The sequence below is a fragment of the Pinus tabuliformis genome, chromosome Q (assembly GCF_031772625.1).
Source record: "Pinus tabuliformis cultivar Carrire ecotype Pingquan chromosome Q, CPIR1, whole genome shotgun sequence".
Taxonomy (NCBI): domain Eukaryota; kingdom Viridiplantae; phylum Streptophyta; class Pinopsida; order Pinales; family Pinaceae; genus Pinus; species Pinus tabuliformis.
In genome coordinates this window covers 538,254,040-538,279,112 of record NC_142296.1, presented here as the reverse complement: position 1 = coordinate 538,279,112, position 25,073 = coordinate 538,254,040, and the positions used below count along the sequence as shown (strand labels likewise).

At 40.3% G+C, this 25,073-nt stretch overlaps 1 pseudogene; it reads left to right on the top strand.

The window, feature by feature from the left end:
- LOC149220570 (auxin response factor 16-like) overlaps positions 1–24,873 on the top strand; it is a 106,356-nt pseudogene extending 81,483 nt beyond the window's left edge.
- Positions 24,874–25,073: the final 200 nt, after the last annotated feature.

Here is a 25,073-nt window from a genome sequence, read left to right as displayed (position 1 = left end):
CTGCAATCTTAAAGGGACCTTTCCAAAGATTCTCGAATTTACCGTGCTTACTCTTTTCCTCATTCTTGGCATCCCACTTCAGTACTACATCATCCAGCTGAAATTTGTCTGCCTTTGCTTTTCTATCATAAATTTTCTTAATTTTCTCCTGCAACTTGGATGTGTTTTGGAAGACTTCTTCTCTGGTCTGCTGCAAATGGATCATCTAATTCAATCTTCTCTACATAGGATCATCTTCACTGTCGGCTTCCTGAAGGAGTTTGACTACCAGGGCTGCAAGAGAGGTAGGAAACAAGGCATCAACTCCATACACAAGCTCAAAGGGGGACATACCAATGGATTTCTTCTGACTGACCCGATCTGCCCAAAGTGCATTTACCAACTTCTTATGCCAGCTCTTCTTGTTGATTTCCAGCAGCTTCTTAATGATATTGACCAAAGATTTGTTAGAGGACTTCGCCAATCCATTGCCTTGCGGATGATAGGCAGTTGAGTGACCCAAAATGATGTGATATTTATGACAAAACTCTACCATCCTTTTCGATTTGAAAGCTTTTGCGTTATCAGTGATTAATTTATTCGGGCAACCAAAGCGAGACAAGATGTTATTTTCAAGGAATGAAATAATTACCGCATCTGTAGCTTGTCTAATGGGAATTGCTTCGATCCATTTCGTGAAGTAATCTGTTGCATGAGAATCCATCGATGCTGATCGGAAGAAGTGGGATGAATTTCACCAATGAAATCTAACCCCCATTGCTGAAAGGGGCACTCACCTCGATGGGCTTAAGCGGCAAAGGCTGTAATTTCTACTTTACTTCAAAAATCTGGCATTTATGACAGCTCTTGACAACCTTATACACATTAGCAAACAATGTCGGCCAATAGTATCCCGCTCTCAAAACTTTATTTACTGTTGTTTTCCAGAAAAGGTGGCCACCACAATCCCCTTCGTGGAAATCCTCCATGACCTGCTTTGCTTCCTTTTCCACCAAACAGTTCAAAAGAACACCACCAGGATCTTTCCAATAAAGTGCAGAATTTAGAATGCAAAACATGGCAGCCTTTAATTTGAGAGTTCTAGCTTTGTTTCTAGTCATGCCTGGTGGTGGTGAATAATTTTGAAGCACATATATGATGTCTGAATACCATGGAGAAAGAGCAAACATTTTAGATACCTGAATTGACGAACCTTCCTCATTCTCATCGGACATAGCAGCGATCAGATTTATCTCTAAGGCGTGCAAGTTTGATTCGGCCATTAACTTTGCCAATCCCTATCCTTTAACTAGATTTGTGGGCTTTATCTCCACATCGTATTCTAACAAAGCTGTGATCCACTTGCCTCATCTTCCCTTCCGATCGGTCTGCACTAAAACATCTTTGACAACAGCGTTAGGAACACAAGCCAAAATATGAGAATGCAGAATGTATACCCGAAAATCTTTCAATGCTTTCACTAGTGCGAGGGCTTGATTCTCAATGATGTTGTACTTTAAGGCTACATCTCTTATAGTTCGACTGAAGAAAGCAATTGGTCTTTCGTGATCATCTCTTTTTTGCATCAACACCGCTGCCATAGTATGCTCTGAAGCGAATGAAAACAATATAAAATCCTGAGTGTATTCCGGGCTGATTAAAACTGGGGCTGAGGAAAGAGCCAATTTGACTAAATTGAAAGATTTTACAACCTCTTCCGTCCACTTCACTTGGCTATCCTTCTTAAGCATGTCTGTGATCTCTCTTAGGTGTTCAGCAAGATTAGGTATGAAGCGGCGTAAAAAATTCATTTTACCATTGAACGATTGAATTCCTTCTTATTCTGGTGCAGATCAATTTGCTGAATTGCTTGTACACGTGCAGGATCGATACGAATGCCATCTTTTGAGATAATGTGCCCAAGTAGTTTGCCCTCCTCCATGGCAAACAAGCTCTTTTTCGGATTCAGCGATAGAACATATTTTCTACACTTTTGAAAGACAGTTTTCAGATGATACATGTGTTCTTCATCAGATTTGGAAAACACCGTCAGATCATCAAGGTATACAACCAAAAAGACATCCTTCTCATTTGCAAAAGCGAAGTCCATTGCTTGTGAAAGGTGGCACCTGCGTTCTTCAACCGAAAGGCATTTTAGCGTAATGAAAAGTTCCCCATGGAGTAGTGAATGTTGTCTTGTCTCAGTCATCTTCATGGACTGAAATTTGGTTACATCCAAAATAACCATCAAGCAGTGACATACGAGATGCTCCAACTACTCGCTGAAGTATATGATCCATTTTGGTTAGTGGTTAGTTATCTTTCAATGAAACTTTATTGAGATTCCTAAAATCGATGCACAAGTGAATCTCACCTGTCTTCTTCCGCACGAGCACCAAATTGGAGATCCAATCCGAAAATCTGATGGGAACGATGATTCCTGATTTGTACAACCTGTTTATCTCCTTTTCAATTGATGGAAGCCGCTTTGGATTTAGTCTTCTCAACTTCTGTCTAAAAGGTTTCTGATTAGGCTTAATGGGTATAGTGTGCTGAATGATATTAGTATTGTATGTCTTCAAGTCAGAATAATCCCAAGCAAACACGTCAGCAAATGAAGATAGCAAACTGATATATTTGGCTTTCATCTTTTGTGGCAATGCTTTAGACAGTTTTACCATTTTAGGATTAGCAGCTGTTCCGATATTGACCTCTTCAACACCCTTCTCTGTCGGTTGCAATGTTGGTTTGCGGGCTACATCATCTTGATCAAAGAGTTCTTCTAAAGGTATCAAGCCTTTAGGGATGATGTTATCCTTAAGCTGCAATACGTCCATTTGATTGATCTGCAGCTCATCTTTGCCATCATCATTTTCTTCATCAATCGAGGTCTCTTTGAACTTACCTTTGTTTTGTAGAAAATCATCAATCTCCTTATCATCTTGGAAGACTTGCCAATACCTATGATTGTCGGGGACAGTCGGACAATGCTTGACATGGATTTTGAATTTATTACTGGAATTCATTGGAATCTTCAAACGACTAGCTGCCTTAGCAAGAGCATCAGTAATGCTGTTTTGAACACAAGGCACACATGTCAAGGTATATTCTGAAAATAATTTCAGGATGTCTAGGACTGCATTCTGGTAAGTCCATATCCGAGGATGCTTTGCTTGATATTCGCCTCTGACTCGCTTAATCACCAACTCGGAGTCGCCATAGACTATAATCCTCTTAGCATTCAACTTTCTTGGAATATTTAGGCCAGCAATCAGAGCTTCATACTCAGCCTCATTGTTTGAACAATCGAAAGCTAATTTGTAAGAGCATACCCGCACATTACTAGGCACCTTGTTCGGGGTGGAGAAAGGACTGTGTACCCAAATACCAATTCCAGCACCATCATTTCCCACTGCACCATCGAAATCCATGGTCCACAAACCTTCTTCCTCTTCTTCCAAGTGCCGAAATTCTGTTGGCTCTGTTTTTCCTGCTTGCTGTCCATTATCTTCAGCTGATTTCTCAATGGTGTTTTGCTGTTCTCGTCCTTCTTTCTTCAAAACTTCTCTGAAATTTTCTACTATTTCTGGAATGCTTTCTGCTTCAACTAACTGACTATCTACATCATTAAAACTATTTGAATACAAAAAAAATGATTCTAGATCTGTATGTACATAATTAATTGGATGATTAACGGGTTTCTCCTTGCTTGTAATCATGTATTTCATTTTTTGTTCCCGATACAGTTTTCTCATCTGGCCAAACACCGGAATTGTTGCATAGGAGAAATCTAGTTGTAGTGTCCCTTTCAATTTTGCTGCCCAAGACCTGGAAAGAAGCATGCCGAACCTGGGAGGAATATCTGCTACCACAATGTCCATCAAAACATTCTTCACTGAGATTTGATCCAGACTTACAACCAGGTCTTTAATGAGCCTGATACATCTCACCCTACTGGAATCAAAGGAATAGAGATCATGGTATTTTCGGGTGATGTCCAAACCCATCTTATCCATGATAGCCTTGGGCATGAGATTGTGAGAAGCTCCGGAATCGAACATGGCATTGTTGAACACAAAATCATGCAATCTTAAACTGATATAAAAAAGTGGCACATCATTGTCTGGAGACTCACCATTCAATGCTGGTCCAAAAATCATTTCGGGTTGATCATCTTCGACATTCACCATATCAGACATTGGATCACAGTTCAAAATCTTAGAAACTTGCCCTCTATAACTGTTGTTCTTTATTATTTCAGTCAAGGGAATGGATACCTTCAATTTAGAAATTTCATTCTCCAAACTAAAAGCGGAAGTCTTTTCTACCTCTTTGACTGAGACTTCTTTCCTTTCCTTTTCTCTCGATACAATTTGCTGATTTGATTTTTCTGCTGATGGTGAATTGCTGCTGTCAGGTCCAAGTGCCTCTTTGCCTTTCTTTTGTGCAACTGACAAATCATTCTTTGATGCCGAAACTTCCTTCCTCTTCTGAATTGGGTTAACTGGCACATCTCTATTTCTAAGTGAGTATTGTCACTGCTGAGCGGACAGAGCATTCATATAGCCCCTTTGATACTCCTCTGATTATTCTTCCAAAACTGTGTCACTTACTAGAATGAAATCTGCGTCTTTGTGTGCAGCTGAACTTTCCGCATACTCCTCCTCTTCAGATATGTAAGTGGGCAATTCATCTGGAGTAAATAAGTGGTTCTCTTCCCCTATTACCTTCCCTTCCTCATCAGAGTCCGGTCCATTCACAAAATTTTGCTGAAGAGGTTTTTGTACTGGCTGCTGTGCTGTTTGATCTTGGGTTCGTTGATCTCTCTGCCTTATCCTATATTGTGGCTGCTGCTGGCCATGGAAGTTAGGATTTCTAACTTGTGGCTCAGGTTTGTCAAGTTTCACCCTTTCAAGCATCTACTCTACCTTCTTGATTAATTGATCCATCGAGGAAGACTCTTCCTTGACTGTGACCTTCTTTTTTGCTTTTGCTCTAGCTCTCTTGGACAGCAGATTTGCTTCAACGCTAACCGCGATTTTCTGCATGTCTTCCATTGTGGCTGGCTCTCTCTCTCTCAGTTGATAAGCCATGTCAGCATCAAAACCATCTGGAAATTTCATCATAGCTAGTCCCACAGGTGGCCTTAGATGATTAGGAATTTCATTATAAACAGAATTGAATCTAATGCAGTAGTCTTGGACTGACTCACTAGCATTTCGTTTGATCTGCTCATACTCAGCAAGAATCTGAAGAGGATTCTTTTTCACTTCCCAGCCGTCTAAAAATTGTCTTTGCAATTCGGCCAAGGTAGCGATACATGCAACCGGAAAACCTTTGAACCATTTCCTAACTTCACCTGCAAATGTCTATACAAAGAGTCTCATTGCTACATTTTCTGCATCGATCTCATGAAGGTCATAGAAATCTGCCATTTTGTCTACATGTTGTTGAGCTGTAATGCTGTGAGGGGCACCATCAAACAAAGAGATTTTGCTTTGATAATCTGCGGGCATATCATCTAGAACTTGAGGCAATACAAGAGGTGCAAAATAGGCAGCCGTCACTCTTGGTGGATTTGGTCTTGGAGGTGTTGGATGAGTGTGTGCAGTTTGTAAGGAATTAACAATTTGAGTTTGAAGCTGTGTCGCAATATAATTATCAATTAACCGGTTAGCCCTTTCAGTTTCTAGGTCTACAAGAAACTGTGGATTGGGGACAGTATAGTCAATAGCCCTTTCGGATTTGGTCTCGAACAATGATATTTCAAACCGCTCATCAAACTCAAGCTCTTCAAGATACTCAAAAATGTTAGGACATGAATGGGATTTGAACACGGGAGTTACAGAGCTCTCTTGATGAAGGAGTCGTGGAATCAAGTTGGGGTTTTCGTAGATATGAGGAGGATCTAGATCTGGATTGGCTCTGGTATATCGTCTCGAAGCCAGCGTGCTATTTTCGAAAAAATCAGAAGGACATGAACAACTTACTCAGCCTATCAAATCCTAAACTTATCATCCGGAATCTTAGAATTATTAGAAGTATGGGGTGTTCGTAGGTTAAGCCTGCCGTTTACGCAACGGAGAGGATTAACAAACAAAAAATTTCTTTCCCAGTGGATTTGGCACTATGTTAGCACCTAAATCCGCCTTAGGCTGAAGAAAGGAAAAATTCAGGGTAACCACAAACCACGCTCAGTATGGTAGCTAGCCCTACCAGAATAGGAGAGGGCTCTCTCTGGGTCACGCTCAGGAAAATAAACAATAGGGTCTGAGATGACGCAAAAATGGGTACTGATTTTAGGCTAGGTAAACAAGTATGATGGAGGTATTTTGAAGAATGACTGAGTTTTCTGGGATGTGTGGGGCCAAGGAACAGCATGAGCAGAGAATTTAACTCAAAGACGCAGGTTATTTCGTGAGGCAAGACAGGCGGCAAGTCTAGCAATTAGATTTGAAAAATTATGAGGCGGAGAGATTGTTTGAGAGTGTGAAAAGGGCATAAATACATGAATCCTTTTCAACAGAAGAAAACATAGAACGTGAAAACTATCCCAAGGCAGAGAAGTACACTGGATTCTACCTTTTTACTTAGAAATCTTTCGCTGGAAATGAATATGAATGAAAATATGAAACATAACGAAATACATATGAAACATAAAGAAGATACATTTGCTAAACTCACACCACATGAATCTCATGAACCAGAGCTGCAATCTTTCATTAATTCTCTATCAAAATGTACAGTGAGTGACTGGGTGTCTCTCCCACAGTTTCCCAGAAATGCCAACCCTTTACAAAATGACTCTCAATACAATAAATAAGCTTCGCCATGAGAAGGTCGATCAACCCAGGAAGTGAGGAGCCAACCATTAGCAGTTACATTCAATTTTCTATGAAGACCAATTAGAAAAAAGCAAATATGAGCATAGATTTTGTGGGTGGCTATTCGCCTTCATTTGGCCACTTGGATAGAAGCCAAAATTCTTTTAAAACTTTGCCTTTAATGTCGAGAAAAATATATTGTAAATGAGCGGGCCCACTTGGAGAAAATTGCGAATCGAAATTTCGCGAAGCAGGCGCGATTTTGGCCTTTGGGTCTCTGTGCGCCACGCCAAAGACTATATGCGTCGCGATACTTTGGAGCTGGTTTTGAGGTCCTTTCCGAAGTCCAAATTGAGCCCAAGTGTGCTTGTTGGAAATCCCTACCTGTCTACTCTCCAACCCAAGTAGAATTTCTAAATTTGGTGCCCATTTGCCCCTCCCAAACTACAATCTCCCAAGAATGCTTCCGGTGTGTCAAAATAGGGGCAGAGAGGTCATTTTTTCGGTGTTTTTGACCTCCTGAGGACTCAAAACTGGCCCAAACTTCTGGGAAATGCACCAAAAGTCATGATTTTCCATGGAAAATTCAAAAATGCAAACTTTTTGTCATTTTGAGCTCCCTATTGTAAGCGCGCGCCAGGTGGCGTGGTGCACAGGGAGAAAAACCCTGTTTTTTGCACAAAAATTTTCAAAAACACCAAAAATGCCCCAAATTTCTTGAAATTTGGGCTGGCGCTTCCTTATCAATTGTTATACTAGGCCAAAGAGGCTTCGGCCAATATCTGAAGTCGATCGAGCTCCCTTTGCCTCTTTTTCTTCTTGATTGTCTTCCTCAATTTTGCCTTCAAATTCCTAATTCGGGCCTTGCACACTTTGTTTCGCGCCATGTAGTGGAAATCCATGTGTCTCAGCAATGCATGGTCCTTGTCGGCCTTGTCTAGCAACCTCTCTATGTGCATGTTAACTCTCTCGAGATTGGCCTCCCGATCCTCATTAATCTCTTGCTCCAATGACGTGAGCTCAACTCTTCTCCTTTGTGCAGATTGGCGATGCTCACGAATGTTTTGTAGCTCCATGATCGCTTGCTGATCCTCCAGCTGTTTGTTCCTCTACTCTAGATATTTCATGTTCCATTTGTCTCTTTCCAAATCAAGGGACAAGGCTTGAATCTCTGCTTGCTACTCCTGGATCATCTCTTTAAGCTGTGCACTTGTCGGTTCTGTATCTGTATCATCATCATGAAGGAGAACGATTTCGGTCTCTCGTTCACCTGAAGGCCCCTCATCCTACATTGGCTCCTTACGTTTGTCCTATTCCTTTGATGCTGGTGGAGAAAGTGAGGCCCCTTCCACCCCGGGTGGAGATAGCACTCGTTTTGCCGCTGCAAAAAAACGTCTGGTGCCTTTCTAATATGTGATGAAAATCGACACACTAGCAGTCTCATGGCGCTCATATCGATGAGAAGGTTCACCCTCATGATTAACCTCCGTCACTCTCCGTGAAGCTCTGAAGAAATCATGTGAGATGAAATCATCCCAAGTGATGCCCTGCAATCCAAGCTGGTGAACCACCGAAATCTTGATAAGAACAAAATGATAGACACTGTTAAGTTGTTGCTGAGGTGTTTTGCACTGTATAAAGGTGGTCATCCTCTCTAACATGTCTGCCACTTTTATGAGGCCTCCGGGGTGCCTATTCTTCAAAAGGAGAGTCACTGTGGGTTTCTACCTCATAGTCCGATGAATGCTCAGATGCCATGACTGCTATACAAAATACCCTGAAGACAAGATGACTGCTGTTTATGAACTGTGCTTGAACTGCCCTTTTTGATGTGTTGAAATCTGCCACCAAGGGGAAAATGCAACAAGGGACTGTTAGGAAGGGGAATAATATGAAGGGATTAGGGATTATGAGGAGGAATTTTATTTAGGGAGTAGGGAGTTTAGGAGATTTTATATAGGGCAGGGTTTGGGGTGTTAGGAAAATTTATATGGGCTAGGGTTTGGGTTTTACCTTTGACAAATGTGCGGAGGGGATAGGGAATAGGATTTTAGTAGCATTTTAGGATAGGGAGAAATGGAAAAAGTGGAATAGGGAAGAAGGGAATGAGGGCAAGAAGGAAAAATGAAATGGGGGAAAGAACCTTGGCACCAACACAATGATTTTGTAACCCTAATAGCATTTGGTTTGATGATTTTAAGTGGTAGGCTTTAAGAGTATTGGTGCAACCATAAGCCGCCATTTACTATCATCATGCTAACATAAAAATGGATGAAACACTGATAGATTGACCCCACCTGGCAAATTCAAAGGATTGAAGGTGATTGGTTGCAAATTCTGAGCAAAATCTGGCTTTTGTGTATATGCGCCGCGTTACTCCACCTGTGCGCCGCGCTCCAATTCTTAACACAGTCCGGCCTTTCCAAACAACAGTTTTCTCTCCAACCTTGAAACTCGACTTTGCTATGAGATTTATGAATGTAACTTGAACCAAATGATTTATATAACTTGGAGAAATATGTTGCAAGAGTTGGATTTTATTTTTCCTTCTTCCAAAACCCATTTTGTAATGTTTTCACTTTGGCACTTTTTCACAACTAATACAATTCTGCTTTTCACACTTCTTTTTTATTTTTTTTACTAAAATGATGAAATATTTTGGCGATTTTTTGCAGGGGTAGCCGACAGGGAATTTGGCTAAGGAGACCAGCGCTGTGCTTGGAGAAATCCACTTAGAAAATTTTGAAATCTTTTTCAAATGACAAACAGTTGACTTTTCTTCAAAACAGAGTTTTGAAGAACAGTCGTATTCTATCAACATGACGATGAAAATCTTTGAATCAAAACTTTATAAGAGCCTCCCTGTGGCCTTGCTGGCTTTATTGGACCTTGTTAGAAGACCAAATGACCAATCCCTAGACTTAATGACCTAAATGACTCTTGTCCATTAAAAGATGAAACATTGACTGTTATGGACCTTAATACACATTGATGAAAAGACCTAAGCCAGCAAGTACAAGACGTGAGGGGAATGAATGATAAGGCCCTTCCGTCAGGTTATAGCATGCCCCTAGTGGAATGCAGCTGAGTGAATGGAGCGAGACACCTAAAAATGAAATGCAGAAAGAGTTTTGATCTTTAATGGAGGACTGACAAGACTGACTCTAACATTGGCTCCAATGGGGGATGGTAGCTCCTTGGAGGTGCCAAGAATGGCAGATATTTGGGAGAGTAGATAGTGCCTTCATCCATTGGGCTATGGAGTCATCATTTCGACAAACGACATGCAACTCTTGACTCATTTATTGACTGAAACTTGACTCGGACTGACTCAAATATGGACTTAAAATGACTCAAAAACTGACCAAACAAACTCAAACAAAAACTGAAATAAAATGGTATTTACAATGACAATGGAAACAGTAGAAACAACTCAGAAGTGGTACCGCTTGAGAAGCCAGCCATTGATCGGCCCTCCTGGACAATCTTCCCCTTTCATTTCCTTCAGAAGAAAGGCATTTTGACCCCGATATGCTGCAATCTTGAAGGGACCTTTCCAGAGATTCTTGAATTTACCATGCTTACTCTTTTCCTCATTCCTGGAATCCCACTTCAGTACTACATCATCCAGCTGAAATTTTTCTGCCTTTGCTTTTCTGTCATAAATTTTCTTAATTTTCTCCTGCAACTTGGATGTGTTTTGGAAGACTTCTTCTCTGGTTTACTGCAAATGGATCATCTGATTCAATCTTCTCTACATAGGATCATCTTCACTGCCGGCTTCCTGAAGGAGTTTGACTACTGGGGCTGCAAGAGAGGCAGGAAACAAGGCATGAACTCCATATACAAGCTCGAAGGGGGACATACCAATGGATTTCTTCTAACTGACCCGGTCTGCCCAAAGTGCATTTACCAAATTCTTATGCTAGCTCTTCTTGTTGATTTCCAGCAGCTTCTTAATGATATTGACCAAAGATTTGTTAGAGGACTCCGCCAATCCATTGCCTTGCGGATGATAGGCAGTTGAGTGACCCAAAATGATGTGATATTTATGACAAAACTCTACCATCCTTTTCAATTTGAAAGCTGCTGCATTATCAGTGATTAATTTATTCGAGAAACCAAAGCGAGACAAGATGTTATTTTCAAGGAATGAAATAATTACCGCATCTGTAGCTTGTCTGGTGAGAATTGCTTCAATCCATTTCGTGAAGTAATCTGTTGCCGTGAGAATCCATCGATGCTGATCGGAAGAAGCGGGATGAATTTCACCAATGAAATCTAACCCCCATTGCTGAAAAGGGGCACTCACCTCGATGGGCTTAAGCGGCAAAGGCTGTAATTTCTGCTTTCCTTCAAAAATCTGGCATTTATGACAGCTCTTGATAACCTTATACACATCAGCAAACAATGTCGGCCAATAGTATCCCGCTCTCAAAACTTTATTTGCTGTTGTTTTCCGAAAAAGGTGACCACCACAATCCCCTTCGCGGAAATCCTCCATGACCTGCTTTGCTTCTTCTTCCACCAAACAGTTCAAAAGAACACCACCGAGATCTTTCCAATAAAGTGCAGAATTTAGAATGCAAAACTTGGCAGCCTTTAATTTGAGAGTTCTAGCTTTGTTTCTAGTCATTCCGGGTGGTGGTGAAAAATTTTGAAGCACATATATGATGTCTGAATACCATGGAGAAAGAGCAAACATTTTAGATACCTGAATTGATGAACCTTCCTCATTCTCATCGGACATAGTAGCGATCAGATTTATGTCTAAGGCGTGCAAGTTTGATTCAGCCATTAACTTTTCCAATCCCTGTCCTTTAACCAGCTTTGTGGGCTTTATCTCCACATCATATTCTAACAAAGCTGTGATCCACTTGCCTCATCTTCCTTCCGAATCGGTTTGCACTAAAACATCTTTGACAGCAGCGTTAGGAACATAAGACAAAATATGAGAATGCAGAATCTATACCCGAAAATCTTTCAATGCTTTCACTAGTGCGAGGGCTTGCTTCTCAATGATGTTGTACTTTAAGGCTGCATCTCTTATAGTTCAGCTGAAGAAATCAATTGGTCTTTCATGATCATCACTTTTTTGCATCAACACCCCTGCCATAGTATGCTCCGAAGCGAATGAAAACAATATAAAATCTTGAGTGTATTCTGGGCTGATTAAAACTGGGGCTGAGGAAAGAGCCAATTTGACTAAATTGAAAGATTTTACAGCCTCTTCTCTCCACTTCACTTGGCTGTCCTTCTTAATCATGTTTGTGATCTCTCTTAGGTGTTCAACAAGATTAGGTACGAAGTGGCGTAAAAAATTCATTTTACCATTGACGATTGAATTCCTTCTTATTCCGGGGCGGATCAATTTGCTGAATTTCTTGTACACATGCAGGATCGATACGAATGCCATCTTTTGAGATAATGTGCCCAAGTAGTTTGCCCTCCTCCATGGAAAACAAGCTCTTTTTCGGATTCAGCGATAGACCATATTTTCTGCACTTTTGAAAGACAGTTTTCAGATGATACATGTGTTCTTCATCAGATTTGGAAAACACCATCAGATCATCAAGGTATACAACCAAAAAGACATCCTTCTCATTTGCAAAAGCCAAGTCCATTGCCCGCTGAAAGGTGGCACCTGCGTTCTTCAAACCGAAAGGCATTTTAGCGTAATGAAAAGTTCCCCATGGAGTAGTGAATGCTGTCTTGTCTCGGTCATCTTCATGGACTGAAATTTGGTTATATCCAGAATAACCATCAAGCAGTGACATACGAGATGCTCCAACTACTCACTGAAGTATATGATCCATTTTGGGCAGTGGGTAGTTATCCTTCAATGAAACTTTATTGAGATTCTTAAAATCGATGCACAAGTGAATCTCACCTGTCTTCTTCTGCACGGGCACCAAATTGGAAATCCAATCCGAAAATCTGATGGGAACAATGATTCCTGATTTGTACAACCTGTTTATCTCCTTTTCAATTGATGGCAACAATTTTAGATTTAGTCTTCTCAACTTCTGTCTAAAAGGTTTCTAATTAGGCTTAATGGGTATAGTGTGCTGAATGATATTAGTATTGTATGTCTTCAAGTCAGAATAATCCCAAGCAAACACGTCAGCAAATGAAGATAGCAAACTGATATATTTGGCTTTCATCTTTTGTGGCAATGCTTTAGACAGTTTTACCATTTTAGGATTAGCAGCTATTCCGATATTGACCTCTTCAACACCCTTCTCCGTCGGTTGCAATGTTGGTTTGCGGGCTACGTCATCTTGATCAAAGAGTTCTTCTAAAGGTATCAAGCCTTTAGGGATGATGTTATCCTTAAGCTGCAATACGTCCATTTGATTGATCTGCACCTCATCTTTGCCATCATCATTTTCTTCATCAATCGAGGTCTCTTTGAACTTACCTTTGTTTTGTAGAAAATCATCAATCTCCTCATCATCTTGGAAGACTTGCCAATAACTATGATTATCGGGGACAGTCGGACGATGCTTGACATGGATTTCAAATTTATTACTGGAATTCATTAGAATCTTCAAACTACTGGCTACCTTAGCAAGAGCATCAGCAATGCTGTTTTGAACACAAGGCACACATGTCAAGGTATATTTTAAAAATAATTTCAGGATGTCTAGGAATGCATTCTGGTAAGCCCGCATCCGAGGATGCTTTGCTTGATATTCACCTCTGACTTGCTTAATGACCAACTCGGAGTCGCCATAGACTACAATCCTCTTAGCATTTAGCTTTCTTAGAATCTTTAGGCCAGCAATCAGAGCTTCATACATAGCCTCATTGTTTGAACAATCGAAAGCTAATTTGTAAGAGCATACCTACACATTACTAGGCACCTTGTTCGGGGCGGAGAAAGGACTGCGTACCCAAATACCAATTCCAGCACCATCATTTCCCACTGCACCGTCGAAATCCATGGTCCACAAACCTTCTTCCTCTTCTTCCAAGTGCCGAAATTCTGCTGGCTCTGTTTTTCCTGCTTGTTGTCCATTATCTTCAGCTGATTTCTCAATGGTGTTTTGCTGTTCTCGTCCTTCTTTCTTCAAAACTTCTCTGAAATTTTCTACTATTTCTGGAATGCTTTCTACTTCAACTAACTGACTATCTACATCACTAAAACTATCTGAATACAAAACAAAAGATTCTAGATCTGTATGTACATAATTAATTGGATGATTAACGGGTTTCTCCTTGCTTGTAATCATGTATTTCATTTTTTGTTCCCGATACAGTTTTCTCATCTGGCCAAACACTGGAGTTGTTGCATAGGAGAAATCTAGTTGTAGTGTCCCTTGCAATTTTGCTGCCCAAGACCTGGAAAGAAGCATGCCGAACCTGGGAGGAATATCTGCTACCACAATGTCCATCAAAACATTCTTCACTGGGATTTGATCCAGACTTACAACCAGGTCTTTAATGAGCCCGATACATCTCACCCTGCTGGAATCAAAGGAATATAGATCATGGTATTTCCGGGTGATTTCCAAACCCAACTTATCCATGATAGCCTTGGGCATGAGATTGTGAGAAGCTCCGGAATCGAACATGGCATTGTGTAACACAAAATCATGCAATCTTAAACTGATATAAAAAGGTGGCACATCATTGTTTGGAGACTCACCATTCAATGCTGGTCCAAAAATCATTTCGGGTTGATCATCTTCGACATTCACCATATCAGACATTGGATCACAGTTCAAAATCTTAGAAACTTTCCCTCTATAACTGTTGTTCTTCATTATTTCAGTCAAGGGAATGGATACCTTCAATTTAGAAATTCCATTCTCCAAACTAAAAGCAGAAGTATTTTCTACCTCTTTGACCAGGACTTCTTTCCTTTCCTTTTCTCTCGATACAATTTGCTGATTTGATTTTTCTGCTGATGGTGAATTGCTGCTGTCAGGTCCAAGTGCCTCTTTGCCTTTCTTTTGTGCAACTGACAAATCATTCTTTCATGTCGAAACTTCCTTCCTCTTCTGAATTGGGTTAACTGGCACATCTCTGTTTCTAAGTGAGTATTGTCGCTGCTGAGCGGACAGAGCATTCATATAGCCCCTTTGATACTCCTCTGATTCTTCTTCCAAAACTGTGTCACTTGATAGAATGAAATTTGCGTCTTTGTGTGCAGCTGAACTTTTCACATACTCCTCCTCTTCAGTAATGTAAGTGGGCAAGTCATCTGGAGTAAAGAAGTGGTTCTCTTCCCCTATTACCTTCCCTTCCTCATCAGAGTCTGGTCCATTCACAAAAATTTTCTAAAGAGGTGTTTGTACTGGCTGCTGTATTGTTTGATCTTGGGTTCGTTGATCTCTCTGACTTATCCTATATTGTGGCTGTTGCTGGCCACGGAAGTTAGGATTTCTAACTTGTGGCTCAGGTTTGTCGAGTTTCACCCTTTCAAGCATCTGCTCTACCTTCTTGAGTAATTGATCCATCGAGGAAGACTCTTCCTTGACTGTGACCTTCTTTTCTGCTTTTGCTCTAGCTCTCTTGGACAACAGATTTGCTTCAACGCTAACCGCGATTTTCTGCATGTCTTCCATTGTGGCCAACTCTCTCTCTCTCAGTTGATAAGCCATGTCAGCATCAAAACCATCGGAAATTTCATCTAGCTAGTCCCACAGGTGGCCTTAGATGATCAGTAAATTCATTATAAACGGAATTGAATCTAATGCAGTAGTCTTGGACCGACTCACCAACATTTCATTTGATCTGCTCATACTCAGCAAGAATTTGAAGAGGATTATTTTTCAGTTCCCAGCGGTCTAAAAATTGTCTTTGCAGTTCGGCCAAGGTAGCGATACGTGCAACCAGCAAACCTTTGAACCATTTCCTAACTTCACCTGCAAATGTTTGTACAAAGAGTCTCATTGCTACATTTTCTGCATCGATCTCATGAAGGTCATAGAAATCTGCCATTCTATCTACATGTTGCTGAGCTGTAACGCTGTGGGGGGCACCATCAAACAAATGGATTTTGCTTTGATAATCTATGGACATATCATCTAGAACTTGAGGCAGTACAAGAGGTGCAAAACGGGTAGCCATCACTCTTGGTGGATTTGGTCTTGTAGGTGTTGGATGAGTGTGTGCAGTTTGTAGGGAATTAACAATTTGAGTTTGAAGCTATGTCACAATATAATTATCAATTGACTCGTTAGCCCTTTCAGTTTCTAGGTCTACAAGAAACTGTGGATTGGGGACAGTATAGTCAACATCCCTTTCGGATTTGGTCTCAAACAATGATATTTCAAACCACTCATCAAACTCAAGCTCTTCAAGATACTCAAAAATGTCAGGACATGAATGGGATTTGAACACGGGAGTTACAGAGCTCTCTTGACGAAGGAGTCTTTGAATCAAGTTGGGGTTTTCGTAGATATGAGGAGGATCTGGATCTGGATTGGCTCTGGTATATCGTCTCGAAGCCAGCGTGCTATTTTCGAAAAAATCAGAAGGACATGAACAACTTACTCAACCTATCAAATCCTAAACTTATCATCCGGAAGCTTGGAATTATTAGAAGTATGTGGTGTTCATAGGTTAAGCCTGCCGTTTACGCAACGGAGAGGATTAACAAACAAAGAATTTCTTCCCCATTGGAGTCGCCACTATGTTAGCACCTAAATCCACCTTAGGCTGAAGAAAGGCAAAATTCGGGGTAACCACAAACCACGCTTAGTCTGGTAGCTAGCCCTACCAGAATAGGAGAGGGCTCTCTCTGGGTCACACTCAGGAAAATAAACAATAGGGTCTGAGATGACGCAAAAATGGGTATTGATTTTAGGCTAGGTAAACAAGTATGATGGAGGTATTTAGAAGAATGCCTGAGTTTTCTGGGATGTGTGGGGCCAAGGAACAGCATGAGCAGAGAATTTAACTCAAAGACACAGGTTATTTCGTGAGGCAAGACAGGCGGCAAGTCTAGCAATTAGATTTGAAAAATTATGAGGTGGAGAGATTGTTTGAGAGTGTGAAAAGGGCATAAATACATGAATCCTTTTCAACAGAAGAAAACATAGAACGTGAAAACTATCCCAAGGCAGAGCAGTACACTGAATTCTACCTTTTTACTTAGAAAGCTTTCACTGGAAATGAATATGAATGAAAATATGAAACATAACGAAATACATATGAAACATAAAGAAGATACATTTGCTAAACTCACGCCACAGGAATCTCATGAACCAGAGCTGCAATCTTTCATTAATTCTCTGTCAAAATGTACAGTGAGTGACTGGGTGTCTCTCCCACAGTTTCCCAGAAATTCCAACCCTTTACAAAATGACTATCAATACAATAAATAAGCTTCACCATGAGAAGGTCGATCAAACATAGGAAGTGAAGAGCCAACCATCAGCAGTTACATTCAATTTTCTATGAAGACTAATTAGAAAAACGCAAATATGAGCATAGATTTTGTGGGTGGATGTTTGCCTTCATTTGGCCACTTGGATAGAAGCCAAAAATGCTTTTTAAACTTTTCCTTTAATTCCGGGTAAAATATATTGTAAATGAGCGGGCCCACTTGGAGAAAATTGCGAATGCGAAGCGGGCGCGATTTTGGCCTTTGGGTCTCTATGCACCGCGCCAAAAACTATATGCATTGCGCTACTTTGGAGCTGGTTTTGAGGCCCTTTCCGAAGTCCAAATTGAGCCCAAGTGTGCTTGTTGGAAAGCCCTACCTGTCTACTCTCCAACCCAAGTGTAATTTATGAATTTGGTGCCCATTTTCCCCTCCAAAACTGCAATCTCCCAAGACTGCTTCCTATGTGTCAAAATAGGGGCAGAGAGGTCATTTTTTGGGTGTTTTTGACCTCCTGAGGACTCAAAACTGGCCCAAACTTCTGGAAAATGCACCAACAGTCATGATTTTCCATGGAAAATCCAAAAATGCAAACCTTTTGTAATTTGGAGCTCCCTATTGTAAGTGCGCTCCAGGTGGCGTGGCGCACAGGGAGAAAAACCCTGTTTTTTGCACAAAAATTTTCAAAAACACCAAAAATGCCCCAAATTTCTTGAAATTTGGGCTGTATCTTCCTTATCAAGTGTTATGCTAGGCCAAAGAGGCTTTGTCCAATATCTGAAGTCGATCGAGCTCCCTTTGCCTCTTTTGCTTCTTGATTTCCTTCCTCAATTTCGCCTTCAAATTCCTGATTATGGCCTTGCACACTTTGTTTCACGCCATGTAGTGGAAATCCATGTGTCTCAACAATGCATGGTCCTTGTTGGCCTTGTCTAGAAGCCTCTCTAAGTGCGTGTTAACTCTCTTGAGATTGGCCTCCCAATCCTCATTAATCTCTTGCTCCAATGACATGAGCTCAACTCTTCTCCTTTGTGTAGCTTGACGATGCTCATGAATGTTTTGTAGCTCCATGATCGCTTGCTGGTCCTCCAGCTATTTTTTCCTCTGCTCCAGATATTTCATGTTCCATTTGGCTCTTTCCAAATCAAGGGACAAGGCTTGAATCTCTGCTTGCTACTCCTGGATGATCTCCTTAAGCTGTGCACTTGTCGGTTCTGTATCTGTATCATCATCATGAAGGAGAACGAATTCGATCTCTCGTTCACCTGATGGCTCACTTGAAGGCCCCTCATCCTGCATTGGCTCCTTGCCTTTGTCCTGTTCCTGTGATGCTGATGGAGGAAGCGAGGCCCCTTCCACTCCGGGTGGAGATAACACTTGTTTTGCCGCTGCAAACAAACGTCTGGTGCCTTTCTGATATGTGATGAAAACCGGCACACTAGCAGTCTCATGGCGCTCATACCGATGAGAAGGTTCACCCTCATGCTTAACCTCTGTCACTCTCTGTGAAGCTCTGAAGAAATCACACGAGATGAAATCATCCCAAGTGATTCCCTACAATCCAAGATGGTGAACCACCAAAATCTTGATAAGAGCAAAATGATAGACACTGTTAAGTTGTTGTTGAGGTATTTTGCACTGTATAAAGGTGGTCATCCTCTCGAACATGTCTGCCACTTTTATGAGGCCTCCGGGGTGCTTGTTCTTCCAAAAGAGAGTCAGTGTGGGTTTCTACCTCATAGTCCAATGAATGCTCAGATGCCATGACTGCTATACAAAATACCCTGAAGACAAAATGACTGTTGTGTATGAATTGTGCTTGAACTTCCCTTTTTTATGTGTTGAAATCTGCCACCAAGGGGAAAATGCAACAAGGGACTGTTAGGAAGGGGAATAAGATGAAGGGATTAGGGATTATGAGGAGGAATTTTATTTAGGGAGTATGGAGTTTAGGAGATTTTATATAGGGCAGGGTTTGGGGTGTTAGGAAAATTTATATGGGCTAGGGTTTGGGTTTTACCTTTGACAAATGTGCGGAGGGGATAGGGAATAGGATTTTAGTAGCATTTTAGGATAGGCAGAAATGGAAAAAGCGGAATAGGGAAGAAGGGAATGAGGGCAAGAAGGAAAAATGAAATGGGGGAAAGAACCTTGGCACCAACACAATGATTTTGTAACCCTAACAGCGTTTGCTTTGATGATTTTAAGTGGTAGGGTTTAAGAGTATTGGTGCAACCATAAGCCGCTATTTACTATCATCATGCTAACATAAAAATGGATGAAACACTGAGAGATTGATGCCACCTAGCAAATTCAAAGGATTGAAGGCGATTGGTTGCAAATTCTGAGCAAAATCGGGCTTCTGTGTATATGCGCCGCACTACTCCACCTGTGTACCGCGTCCTCTATGTGCATCGTGCCCGTGTTGTTTAACACTGTGCAGTCACGTCCAGTGTGTCGCACGCTCTGTGTGCACCGCGACCCTCCACCTGTGTGCCACGCTCCAATTCTTAACACAGTCCGGCCTTTCCAAACAACAGTTTGCTCTCCAACCTTCAAACTCGACTTTGCTATGAGATTTATGAATGTAACTTGACCCAAATGATTTATATAACTTGGAGAAATATGTTGCAAGAGTTGGATTTGATTTTTCCTTCTTCCAAAACCCATTTTGTAATGTTTTCACTTTGGCACTTTTTCACAACTAATACAATTTTGCTTTTCACACTTCTTTTTTATTTCTTTGACTAAAATGATGAAATTTTTTGGCTATTTTTTGCAGGGGTAGCCGACAAGGAATTTGGCTAAGGAGACCAGGGCTGTGCTTGGAGAAATCCACTGAGAAACTCTTGAAAATATTTTCAAATGACAAACTGTTGACTTTTCTTCAAAACAGAGTTTTGAAGAACAGTTGTATTCTATCAACATGATGATGAAAATCTTTGAATCAAAACTTTATAAGAGCCTCCCTTTAGCCTTGTTGGCTTTATTGGACCTTGTTAGAAGATCAAATGACCAATCCCTAGACTTAATGACCTAAATGACTCTTGTCCATTAAAAGATGAAACATTGATTGTTATGGACCTTAATACACATTGATGAAAAGACCTATGCCAGCAGGTACAAGACATGAGGGGAATGAATGATAAGGTCCTTCCGTCAGGTTATAGCATGCCCCTAGCGGAATGCAGCTGAGTGAATGGAGTGAGACACCTAAAAATGAAATGCAGAAAGAGTTTTGATCTCTGATGGAGGACTGACAAGACCGACTCTAACAGGACTCATGATTAGTAATCACACCTTGAACAACAGTAAAGAAACACTTATTTCTAAGTGTGATAGTTGAAACAACACATTACGACACTTAGAATACAAATTGTGACACAAGTGTCGACCATGACCAAAAAGTGTGCTAAGCTATAGGAATGTGTCTAGTGCATATTCTTATGATATGTAGTACCATCTAATGCAGAAGAGTGTGCTAGAGCTACCTCTAGTGATGTGTAAAGGTGTGACATAAACATGAGTGAAAATGGTTAGAAGTGATGCTCGTGACAGTAAGAAAACATGAAAATAACACTTGCAAAAGCTAAATAAATTGAGGGGGACACATGTCAGAGCAAAGATAACATGAAAACTCCACTTGTTAAAGTGAAAGCAAGCAAAAAACACAATCATGAACATGAAAGAGAAACTTATGAAAGAAAAGGTGCGCAAAAGCGTCAGTTGAGAAAACTCACTAGAATGATGAGAAAAATGAAACTGAAAGTGAGAGGGAGACTATCAAATGAGAGTGCACATTGACTATTGATATAGGTTGAACATTGCACATGCATTGTCTTGATGGACTGCGTTGTGCCTGTTCAAGCTTGCATAAAGGAGTTGCACTTATGAATTCATTAAGCATTGAGCATGTGTGAGCAAGTGATTTTGACAGTTAGAAACTAGGAAGAAGACTTAAACACTTAGCAGAACATCAATCAGCCATGAAGTGACCATAGAATGACATATCATAAGATCCTCAGTGGGCTCCAAAATTCAAGTGTAAGAAAAATTTTGGAGGGTGTTGATCACAACGTCAACAGAATCTCAACAGGCATGATGGTTGGAAATTAAGTAAGAGTTTGATTCTTTCCCTCTCTTCCTAATAGTCTCCTTATTTTTTAATCATAATAAATTATTTTTATTTATTTTCCTTTTTTTATTTATTTTATTTTATTTTTCATCATAAGAAATTACTTTTGTTTATTTGATTTTATATATATCTTTTCTTTGTTCATTCTTTAATTGCTTTAATATATCAAGATATGTATAATAATAGTATAAAAAATAAAATAAAAATATTTTTCTCATTGATTCCTTTTGTCTTCTTTCATTATTATTTTTTCTATCCCATAGTGGTCAAAACTTTAGTCTTTTTATATTTTTAATAATTCTATATACTTGTAATAATGGTTATTTTTTTAACCTATTTAACCTTCTCTTTAATCAAATAAATTTAAGTAGTGACTTAATTATTATGATATAGTATTTAAATTTAATGGTAATATGATACAATAATATTTTTACCTAGTACCCCCGGATGCGGGTGGCAATTAAAGCCTTTAAGGCTATGATACGGGGGGACGATGGGAAAGATGGCCACTTGGCCCCCTGCAACCATCCCAAGACTAGCCTGATTAATTCTCACGGCACCTTGCAGGCGGCATTTAATGCCTGCTCTTGCTGAGGCAAAATCACCAACTGCATAACCATGGCTCCGGTGATTCACCCGATCATTCTTCCCCTGTTTCATTGTGCTTGCCCTCCGCAGGCGGAAGTGCCGACTGAGCGAACCAGCACGGGATGTAGATGCTGGCTTGTTTGCTGTCTAGATTTGGGTAATGGCTTCCACCATTCCCATACTAATTTCTTCTCTTCTGCTCAGTACTCTGGATTCCACCATCCCCCTCAGCACTCTGTAAATTTTGCTCAGCATTCCTTTGTCATCTCTCCTTTCGCCCCCCTGACTCTGCAACTGTGCCTACCTCCGCCATGGTCTGCCACCGCATGCGCAGCCATCACGGTGGCACGCGCAGTGCCAGCTCCCGCTCCTCTGATTTATACGGCCACAATTCGACTTCCCCTACCTCCTCTGCTGAAAATCCCTACCTATTCAGTGTTGTTGGTCATTATCCGAACACCAGATGTGGTAGAGGCAAATCCTGCCTCAATTGCTCCAGACGTGACGAGGCAGCTATGCGCACTGCTACCTTCCCTCTGCCTCCGAACCATGTCCCCCACATGATACAGTTCCAGTTTCGGAGCTCCATGAATTTCCCGGTCATAGTCGCCACCATCTCCATCTACATTTCTAAAGAACCTGAGCCACAAATACCCATGACTACTTCCTTGGAAGAGACGAACAGAGCCAGTCTAAGCCGGCACAGAGATAACATTGACGAGGTGAATGGAAACGGAGGTCGGAATAGAAGACATGGAAAAGCCATTGCTGGCAGCTCGCATGATGCTTCAAGCATTCATAGTGACACGCAGGCAGTGGACACCCGTCTGGAGAACACGTTGCGCCAGCAGGATGCAGATGATAGTAGGGAGGGAGATCGTTAGGCTGAGGGATGTGGAGGGGTGGACAACCTGGATGACTGGGCGTGTCCTGTCGTGGAGATTCCTGTGGATGACCTGGCTCCGGAGGACCTGGCACTGTATGTCACTCCTGACAGGTGGCAATTCACTTAGCTCTGGTTTTTTCTATCTTGATGTTGTGTCCTCAAAGAAATTTGATGGCTGGCCGGTCTAGTCAGGACAATTTGTGGTTTTTCTGGGTGGTTTTGCTCATTGTCAGGTTGGTCTTGTTGTTAGCTGATAGACTGGTTTACTCAAGAACATGTGGCTCAATTTTTGGATGCTTAATGGACTGGTTTCCCCTTTGTAGGGGCAGCCTCAGACATTTGTCATGGTTGTATGCTAATTAAGGCTGGAACCCTCTACAGTCGGGCTACTATGTAAATTTTTGTATTATATCAATAGATTAACCTTATTTAGAAAAAAAAATTACTTTTACCTGGTATATTAATAACAATAAAAAATTATTCTCGATTTATTACAAAATAATATAATATTATTTTAGTTTAATATCTCTTTCTATTTTTATTTATATATATTTTTATTTCCCAAATATTTGTTTTTTCCATAACTAACTAATTGTTTTTAATATTTTTATTAGATAATATTATGACTATACTCTATCCTAACATTTATTTTAAACATAAAATATATATTTTATTAATCTTGATTTCTAACATGTCCACAGGGTCTTGGATAGATGGTGATCACGTGCTCTCTTAAGGCACTCATTGATGTGAAGTCACTGATTCAATTCCCCACCTCGATCGAGGTGATATATTGGACATGATGAAGATTTAGTCCTACCAAACTTACAAAAAAAAACTTAATTTCTAACATTTATTTCTGGAACATGATGTGTCTATGTTATTTATACCAAATGATAGATATGTTTTTTCATATTTGTCCCGAAGATAAACCACATCAGTTGGTTCGAAATGTCAACCAACAACTAATGATGTGATTAATCTGAAAGACATTCTCAATAACAATATGGATCATAGAAGTATGGAATCATTGTTAATAGTTATTTTTTTTTTTATAAGGGATGATAAATCACAACTATTGCTTGGTATCAAAAGTGCAAATCGAAAGCAAACATCTATGCCATTATCTATTTTATCTACTAACAATATGCATATTGGTGTTCTTGTTATAACAACTCATGATGTTGTAAACCCAGTTCTATTTACTATATATTACCACCCAAGGATAAGCCCTTTAGACTTTGTAGTTCCCTTAGAAAAGTACAACAAAGTGATGTATGATGCTCAAGTTTCAATTGGCATGTACTTCAAAATGACTTTTGAAATAGAAGAGTCTAATGTATTAAGATATATGGGTACGATTGCGAGAATTATTCCTCTTAATATTGTGTGATGGCCAAAGTCACAATGGTGTAGTTTGTGGGTTAGATGAGAGGAATCGGGTACTTGTGAAATATCTAATAGAAATTCTAATTGGGAGATTGAGAGTGTTGCAACCCTCATTTTTATCTATCCTCCATTTTATTGGTTGAAGCGCCCAATACAACCTAGAATGTTTGGGGAAGAATAATATATTGAAAGTACCATCAAAATATATTTACCCCATCTTAGGGAAGATAATGATAATATGAAATTCCAACACCCTTTATTAGTTTTGTGGTTTAAAGCCATCAATTACAATACAACAGAGACATGATGTGATCAAAATAATTGTCTCACTTGAGTATTATCATTTTATGGCTGGTTCTACTTTAGAGGAATTTAGAAGAAATGATGCAAAGAGCTTTGTGCACCTCAATAGACCTCACAACCTCATGAAATGCAGCATAGTATTTTGCAGCAATAGGAATATCAATCATAGGTCACTTAGAAACAATTACAACAAAAAATTCAAAACTAGTAATAGCAATTGACATCCTAGAAAATGGTATTGCAACAATTGCAAAAAATTATGCCTCTACAGTAGTTACAGAAGTAAGTGTAACAAAACCCAATGCTTCAAAAGTTACAATAAAAAATGAAATAGAACCTAGTGCTACAACAGTTACAACAAAAACATCCAAAAACCCATAATATTGTTAACAACACAAAACCCTTGCCTTCATCGAGACTTGATACATTGTAATAATCAAGGTTATGGGTCACCCACAAACCCACGGTTATGGATAAACTACACAAAACCCTTCTCCAAGCTTTCCATCACCAACTTGGTTATGGGTCATATATAAACCCATAGTTATGGGTCATCCACAAACCCATGGTTATGGATTAATTACACAAAACTCTTCTCTTTGGTGGCACATGGCACATTGTAATCATGATGGT